This window comes from Amblyomma mixtum, chromosome 9 (genome assembly GCF_055824585.1).
Source record: "Amblyomma mixtum isolate Tamu chromosome 9, ASM5582458v1, whole genome shotgun sequence".
In the NCBI taxonomy this organism is placed as follows: domain Eukaryota; kingdom Metazoa; phylum Arthropoda; class Arachnida; order Ixodida; family Ixodidae; genus Amblyomma; species Amblyomma mixtum.
The window spans coordinates 58,751,129-58,758,838 of NC_143020.1; the positions used below are offsets into that span (position 1 = coordinate 58,751,129).

The 7,710-nt window shown below is 50.0% G+C and overlaps 1 long non-coding RNA gene across 1 annotated transcript; it reads right to left on the reverse strand.

Moving 5' to 3' along the window:
• Positions 1–1,370: 1,370 nt before the first annotated feature.
• Positions 1,371–4,061, reverse strand: LOC149329200 (uncharacterized). The gene is made up of 2 exons (XR_016285545.1): positions 3,773–4,061; positions 1,371–1,642 (listed from the first exon to the last, which is right to left on the reverse strand). It is a non-coding gene; the product is annotated as an uncharacterized LOC149329200 (long non-coding RNA).
• Positions 4,062–7,710: the final 3,649 nt, after the last annotated feature.

Genomic DNA, 7,710 nt, shown 5'->3' on the forward strand with positions numbered 1-7,710 from the left:
AGAATCACGTGCCCACGGTTATCGCTTCTCCTCAAATACTGAAAGAAATAGCAACCTGCTCCTACGCTTGCTTCCCTGTCTGGCCATCATTCGGAAAGCTATGCGAGGAAGAAGAACTGTGGGGGAGGGGAAGTTGGCGCTACTTAACCTGGTCGGCAGAAAACGTCATGGAGTTGCTTTAGTTGCCAACTGCGTCGCTCTCTGTGGCCAGCTTTGGCCTCCAGGTCAGATTAGGCGTGGTAGCTTTGGTGTCATTTTCTGTTATTCGGTTACGGTTTTTCTTCATTGCTACTTCGAGCAGTCCTCCCAAGGCTTGACCGAAGGTGTTCATGGTGCGAGAGAGTTTCTTGAGGGCCTTGCTCTGTGTTACAAGGTTTCTGGCCAACTGCTGCACACACGCAGTTATGACTCTCCATTGGTTCTCTCTATTTGTCGGCACGTGGAAGAAGCTTCCCAGACAAGCATCGAGTTACAAGTCCCCTCTCAAAACACACGACTAAATAGCATTACAAAACAAAGAACACCAATCGGGTCCGAGGTTCCGGCCCGGGGCAGCACTGTTCACCCCCCTGGCAATGTTCCTCCTTTACCCTGGAGATGGCCGCGGATCATCGTCGCACACGCACTATCGCCGCTCTGGTGACACCATAGCACTCCTGGGCCCCAACTTCGCGTCCTTCAATTCTTGGAAGTCTCGGAAGAATCCACCGCGGTTGGATTCGGACCTCGCACACAGTCCATTGACCAACTTTCCCATGTTTCCGAGAAACAGGCTTTGCGTCAGCGAACACGCGCTTTAATTCCTCCGTGGTCGTACCCTCTCCCCCGTAGTCTCACTCGGGCGGAAGAGGTATCTGTGCGACGGATTCGGGCAGGAGCGGCTCTGACTCTTCCTGTGCGTCATTGGTGACGCGACAAACGTTTAGAAGTGACTGACAAGTGTCCCCATTGTGGCGCTGCGCCCGACCAGTGTGACGAAAAACACTCGCTGTGGACTTCCCCGGCAACAGCCTCCGTGAGACAACGCTTCCTAAGGAAGGTAGGCCTGTGATGGGACGTTGCAGGTGTCTATCGCAAGTGGGCACATGATAATCGCTTTATCGAGAACTTTTGCCACTTTTTATGCGAGGCTTGTTTACCCTCCTAACTTTCTCTCCCTTTCCCATTATATCTAATGGGAAATATCAATCATAATGAAACTGCGCGAACAAGACAGGAGAACAAGAAGAGGCGCGAAGAGGAACACACAAAGCGCAGACTGATTCCAATAATGAACTAGCCCAACATCAAGGCTTACTTGAGTACACGGCAAACAACTCGAATAAGAACAAGAAAAAATTAAATAAACATACGTATAATAACGCACGCCATCGCTTCGCACTTATTTAATTGCGACTCTTGGCCGGACGATCCCAAAGACTGTTTCGTCTCTGCAGCTAGTCTGCACTTCTTCACATTCTTACGAAAGAGGTTAGATGGCGCAGTCCGATTTTCGATGCGCGCACACGTCGATGCAGAGAACCATAGCCGAGCACCTGGGGCAGCTAGCTGAGTGGTGTCTACATTCAAGATGGAAATGGTGGACGGTCTCCGATGTAGCCACCACAGCCTCGCAGCCATTTTCGGCGTTCCTGCACTTAACCTGCGAAAAAGAAATGTGCGAAGAAAATAAACACTATTCACTTTGTTCGAAATTAGGCTTTCAGGACTTGTTCAAAAGGAACGAAGAACCCTGCACACACACAAGACGTTTAAAAGCACATTGATTACGTGACCAGGCCGACAGAAAGTAAGTGTATATTGGTCATCGTAACCTCACACTTAACTGTAATCAATCAGCAAAGCTTTAGTGACTCAAGTTAGCGTGTGTACTTGTACTTAAAAGGACACAAACGATTTCGGTGGGCAAATTCTAGTTCAACAGATCTGTAGAGGTGGTCTTTGTGAGTTTTCGCTGTGAAAACTCTGCGCGGACCCTACAATTTAGAAATAATCTTTAAAATTGCTGCTCGCAATAGCTCGCAACAGATTAGGGCGACGCCGCAGCGCGCCGCTTCACAAACCCCGATGACGTCACTGGGCAGTCCGGCTAGCTTGAATCCTCGTTCACCCATTACTACCAGCTTTTGGTTCTCCACTGTAAGAAAGTGAATTTGTGTTGAAGAAATTGGTCTCGAATTAGTAGCCCACTTGCTATGCCACTGAGAACCTATTTTTATCAAAAACAGCACATGCATGTTTTTGTAATGTTCTGTAATGTTCCCACCCTGAGGGTATCAATAAATAAATAAAAAAATAACATTGTTTTCTTTTCATGCGTTCCCTGCGTCGAAGCAAAATTTTCACTGCATTTGTGAAAGCGTTGCACGAGCGTTTATACTCGTCAGCGCACAAACTCGCCTCCAAGTGAAGCGCAAACTTCGACTGTTAAGCAGACAAAGATAATGCAATTCCTGACGAAGCATAAAGAGCACGGTGACGATGGCAAAGATTTCTGCGCCGCCCGGACGAACAACAAACCATGAGGCATTGAAAGCTCCCCTGGCAAACAGGGATGGTAGCAGCACAGCTTGGCTCGTTGGGGCGATAACACGAGCATCAAGTTATCGAGATGGGTCGGCCGGATGTGCAGACGCCCCCTCGCTCTTTTCCGCACATCTGCTGATAGAGCGCGCTGGCATGCAAAGAAAGAAAAGCTGAACATGGTGGCAACTGCCACCACCCCGTTTCAAAGGGGGCGCTCCCATCCATTCCATCCAATCCATTCCATTCCAATCCATTCCAATCTAATCCATTCCAATCTAATCCATTCCAATCTAATCCATTCCAATCTAATCCAATCCAATCCATTCCAATCCAATCCAATCCAATCCAATCCATTCCAATCCATCCATTCCATCCATTCCATCCATTCCATTCCATTCATCGCTCGCGTGCTCCGTATTACTTTTGGGGCCCCTGTACAAGCTTAACGAAAGAAATAATTTCGGGAATAATGCTTCCGGACTCTAGGGATGTGTTTCCCTTTGCAGAGCGCACTAAATAAATCTCAGAGAGCAACGATGAATGAATGGCCTTCAATTTTCCGTCCAATTACGGTTTCGCACGTATACCGTAAATTAAACTTTCTGTGATGCCGGCTAAATTCTTATTTAAAATTTTTGTGCCATATGACGACCTGGCTGCTGTAGTAGCATTCCGTAGGCTAAACTTTCACGAACGCTGGCAAAGTTCTAGTTTCACCTTGCGATATCGATGAAGATAGGGAGCGCGTAAACAACCACATATCGAAACAAACAAGTCCCTCACGTGAGCACTTCGCATTTCCGCTGACTTTGCTTAATAGGCCAAGAGCAAAAAGTCTTTTCGAACGGTCACATGGTCACTGAGTAACGTTTAATCGTACAGTCTTTGTCAAAAGTAACCAGGCTGCATGGTTTGCTTCTCATTCGTATAATAGACTACTCACGGCTTCCCTAAAGATCAAAAACTTCTTTGAAGGTGAGGGCAGGGGTTCTCCTTACCATACAGATATTTAGAGCTTGAGGACTGGCATAATAGCTTTACTATACGACTGAAAAGTATACCGTACAGCCTGGTTACTTTTGACAAAGACTGTACCTTTGAATAGGGATACTTTCATCTTTCGTTGTAGGAAGGCGTCTTGCTGTCTTCCGCTTACGCGAAACTTTGGCGCGTGCAGCCCTTAGTGCATCTAAAAACACCAAGCATCAGACGCGTAAAACCTGAACAGTTCGCCCTCGTCACTTACCTCTTTACTTAGCAGCTCTTCGACGGGAAAGTAGTACATCCAGTTCACGTCTTTTTCCGGGCTCAACAGGCCATCCATGGGACAGACTGGCTCGCCGCCCTCCGTGCACTGCTCCTAGCAGGACTCGCAAAGAATGTGCTGCCAGGCAAGGACTGCCGCCTTTCTGCGCACCAGTCCGCAAGCACTGCACTCGCTGACGCGCGGAGGCGGCTTCACGAAGCGCAGAGGCCTCCAGTCGAGCTCGGCTGTGAACCCGACCAGCGTGTAGGGCACTCTTCCTGGAGGCATCCCGCCCTGCTGTCGTCCTAGTGCTGAAGACGATGGAAATGCTGTGCCCATCCGAGAATGCTTCTCCCGCTATCTCTGTCTCTCCCCCTCTCTCCTTCGATTTTGTTTTCTGCCCGTCGTCAAGGCACCGATCACTGTGATAGCCACCGCGCACACCTCTTTCTGTTCCTTGCTACGTGGTGAAGTGTTAACATTTTCAAGTCATTATTCTGAGTGCTACCCCGCAGGCGTGCGCATGTCAACTGCTGAAATGCTTGGTGCTTCGTTCAGCACCGAAGTTTGGATCATGCCGATAAAGAGAGAGAGGATTCCTAAACCTTCCTGAAGCACCTGTCCTTGTTTTTTGGTTTGATTTATTTGTTTGATGGGGTTTAACGTCCCAAAGCAACTCAGACTATGAGGGACGCCGTTGTGAAGGGCTCCGGAAATTTCCACCACCTGGGGTTCTCTAACGTGCACTGACATCGCACAGTACACGGGCCTCTAGAATTTCACCTCCCTCGAAATTCAGCGGCAGCGGCCGGGATCGAACCCGTGTCTTTCGGGTATTCCAAAATTTAAACGTTTTTAAAATTTAAACGTTACCAGTGAAGTCCCTAGCACCAAGACGGAACTACAGTAACGCAGCTCCGAATCCAAAAAGAAAAAAACTACTTGTGACAGTAGTAACGTTGTGTTTTCCGATCTTGTTGTTACGTGTTTAAAGGGGCTGTGAAAGGGGGACTCAACAAAGATGCGATATGCCCAGGATGCTAAAGGACGCAGCGTCACAAATATCCTCCAGCAATTTTTTTTATGCATTTATGTGGAAGCTGAGCTGTTTGCAGTCAAAATTTGAATTTCTGCGTCTTCACGCCTTTCCATCTCCCCTCGTCACTTTTTGCACGCTGAAATGTCGGTCCGCAGGCTCCACGCATTCGGCCTCTCCGCCGACCGACGACGCGAGTGGGAATTCCCCAGGGGTCGTAGCCAAGTAGTAGTAGTAGTGGTTTTGATTTTGTATTGAATATGGAAGGTAAAATAATTTTTCCTACCCCGGCATCTGTTATCGTTGATGGAAGCACCTAAACTGGTTTGGCGTCGACGGCGCTGTCGCGGCGAAAGAATGATGACATTCCGCTGCTGACGTTAAGAGCGCTACATAACGCATTGAGCACGGATTCGGGCGAAAGCTCGCCGCCGCTGGTCGCCGGGAGTTCTTAAAATTCCATTGTAAATTATCGGCTCACTCTTGAGGTCTTGCACGTGGCATGAACACTCGGTGGCCTGTACTCTGCATAATGCAAGCATTTCATAGCCAAACCTCCAACACCCTTTTCAGGGACCTTTTAAAACGCACATTACGGTTTGCAGCGCAACAAGCTACAAGCACAACAAGCTACAGGCAAACTACGAACTCCCCCGCGAGCCGCCCGCGACCGTCTAATGAGAGGGTGGCTCTTTTAAAACACCTTTGTCTCTCTCCCATTGCCCTGAGCTCCTCTTGACGCTACTACTTGCTTTTTAATATTTTTTCATCGGGGAGCATCCCCGTGGAGTCACTTGTTGCGCAGTTCCCTCAACTCCGCCCCCCCCCCCCCCCCCCCTTCATTTCTGAACCTAGCCTGCTATTCAGTTCCCGGAGGGGGTCTTCCACCAGTCTTGAGCGCGAAGCATTCCATGAGTTCTGCTGACGGCGAAGCACTTGCACAAGGGACTAGCCACCGGGAGATCCAGGGCTCGCTTAGTTGCCTTGCGGATGACGGCGTCTATTCGCGCCTCGTCTTGCTTAGTAGTGCGGAGATATGGCACGGCGTAAAGGATCCGGCTAGTCACGAAGGCATAGACGAGCCGAAGCGCGTCCCTGCCCCGCAGACCGCCCCGCGGGGCAGGGACGCGCTTCGGCTCGTCTATGCCTTCGTGACTAGCCGGATCCTTTACGCCGTGCCATATCTCCGCACTACTAAGCAAGACGAGGCGCGAATAGACGCCGTCATCCGCAAGGCAACTAAGCGAGCCCTGGATCTCCCGGTGGCTACCTCTAATGCCAAACTCAAGGCATTGGGGGTGCTAAGCTCCTACCAGGAGCTGCGGGAGGCCCACCTCGTGAACCAATACACGCGGCTCATGCAGACGGCCCCTGGGCGCCGCCTGCTAAACCGCTTACACATCCAACACGACTGCACTCCAGAGGAGGCGGAGCGTATCCCAGTACTGTGGCGCCATATGCTCTGGGTCTCCCCGCTCCCCCGTAACATGGACACCGACATGCACGTAAACAGGCGACAAGCGCGGGCTCGGGCTCTTGAGAGACAACACGGCTCCCGACCTGGTGTATATTATGTAGACGTAGCAGGCCCATCGCCCACGGGATTTTACACGGCCGCTGTCGTTCACCAGGAAATGCACGTTGATGGACTCTCTTTTCGAGCCCCGAATTCAATGCGAGCCGAGGAAGTAGCGATAGCGCTTGCTGCCGCCCACGCCAATTCGAGAATCATCATTACGGACTCCCGAAAAGCATGTGATCATTACTTGGCAGGGGAGATCTCCCCCTTAGCTGCTTGTATTCTAAGACGGACTGCCACTGATCCAACACCCAAAAGAATCATTTGGGCTCCTGGCCACCAGGGCTTACGAGGTAATGAGGCCGCTGACGCGGCTGCCCGAGCGCTTACTGACCGGGCTCCTCATCCCAGCTCTTCTGGCTCGGAGACTAACCAGCCGCTGCTGCGATTCAAGGAAATTATAACGCATTATAGCGACATCCACCGCCTTTTCCCGGCCCCTGCAAAGGGGCTGAGTAAGACGGAGGAGCGAACTTTAAGGCGCCTGCAGACAGGTACTCTACTCTGTCCTGCAATCTTAAAGCATTACGATCCTAACACGGATGGGCGATGCCCACACTGTGGGGAGACCTGTGATATCTTCCACATGGTGTGGGCATGTACTCAAAATCCCCACCTCCCCCCTTCCCCTACCCCTTCCAGAGAGGCATGGGAGACTGCCCTTCTCAACTGCTCCTCGCTTGAGTCCCAAAGGGCTCTGGTGAAACGGGCTAGAGACGGGGCATTGTCATGCGGTGTCCCGGACTAGGGACGCCGACCATGTAGCGGGGCCACTCTGTGGCTCCCAAACTCTATTTCAGTAATTAAAAGTTTTCACCACCACCACCAGGCAGTGCTGCTAAATTCTCTCTCTCCGTCATCTGAGAATGAAAAGGACCCCACTTAAAATACTGGCGCAACTCTATTACAACATTTGTATTTCGAAATTCCGAGCTCTACTGAGGCAAGTTTCGTGTGTCTTACTCCGGTATTGTATAGCTCCTTCATAATGACCGTAGCTCTATGCAGACAATTGCTGCGTGCAGTTTCAGCGACAGTATTCTACGGCAATGCGCGCAAATACTGATAACTTTCATTTGTACGAATAGCCTCATTTCGCGCTTTCTGTTGTCGTTATTTATTTGTTTCTTCATTTATTCATTTGTACTTCTGCATTTAGTGGCATCTTTGCTACGTTGATTTGCATCTCGCGCCAACATATGTCAGCTCAGTGTTTTTTACTCTCCGTGCTCCTATGGTTTTCGTTGGCGATGTACTAAGGATTTTTACATCTTAGTTACCGCAATAAATCACATTTTGTTTCTGTCCTAACTCGTCAGAAAA